The sequence below is a fragment of the Corvus brachyrhynchos genome, unplaced genomic scaffold, assembly GCF_000691975.1.
Source record: "Corvus brachyrhynchos isolate BGI_N302 unplaced genomic scaffold, ASM69197v1 scaffold366, whole genome shotgun sequence".
NCBI lineage: Eukaryota > Metazoa > Chordata > Aves > Passeriformes > Corvidae > Corvus > Corvus brachyrhynchos.
The window spans coordinates 70,382-71,339 of NW_008238645.1; the positions used below are offsets into that span (position 1 = coordinate 70,382).

The 958-nt window shown below is 53.2% G+C and overlaps 1 long non-coding RNA gene across 1 annotated transcript; it reads left to right on the forward strand.

Annotated features, from left to right (window-relative positions):
- The first annotated feature begins 39 nt into the window (after positions 1-39).
- LOC108447487 lies at positions 40-814 on the forward strand. Its single transcript, XR_001863090.1, has 2 exons — positions 40-121; positions 175-814. It is a non-coding gene; the product is annotated as an uncharacterized LOC108447487 (long non-coding RNA).
- Positions 815-958: the final 144 nt, after the last annotated feature.

Here is a 958-nt window from a genome sequence, read left to right on the forward strand (position 1 = left end):
AAAAATTGCCGGGAATTCCAGGAGAATTTGGGATAAAGATTTCAGCGAAAAATCGCCGGGAATTCCGGGAGAATTCAGGATAAAGGGAGGGATTTTAGCCAAAAATCGCTGGGAATTCCGGGTGAATTTGGGATAAAGGGAGGGATTTCAGTGAAAAATCGCCGGGAATTCCAGGAGAATTTGGGATAAAGATTTCAGCCAAAAATCGCCGGGAATTGGGGATTTTTCCAAGCAGGATTTCGCGGGGTTTTCCAGGAAAATCGGGGCCGCGCGGGGTGCTGGAGGGAATTCCCGGGGTTTTTGTCCCAAGCCCCTTTTTTGGGGGGGAAATCCCATTTATTTTGGGTGGAAAATTCCCGTTTTTTGGAGCCAAGTCCCGATTTTCACCACAATTCACCGTTTTCCCGGGGAAATTTGACCTTTTCCGGACGGAATTCCCGGATTTTTGGGGTCCCGACCCCCCCGTTCTGCTCCCAGCCCCCATTTTGGGGGGAAAATCCCCGTTTTTCCGTGGGAATTCCCCGTTTTTGGCCAAATTTCGCCATTTTGGGGGGAAAAGTGGCGGTTTTGGGGCTCTGGTCCCAGTATAGCCCAGTACAGACCAGTATGGGACCAGTACGGGACCAGTGCCAGCACCCCCAGCACCCCCAGCTGCCCCAGCTTTACCAGTACAAACCAGTACAGCTCAGTGCTGACCAGTACAGACCAGTACGGACCAGTACAGCCCAGTATGGACCAGTACTGACCAGTACAAACCAGTACAGGACCAGTATGGGACCAGTACGGGCACCCCCAGCTGCCCCAGCTTTACCAGTACAGAACAGTACAGACCAGTACGGACCAGTACGGACCAGTACGGACCAGTACGGGACCAGTACCAGCACCCCCAGCTGCCCCAGCTTTACCAGTACAGCCCAGTACAGACCAGTACGGACGAGTACAGCCCAGTACAGGACCA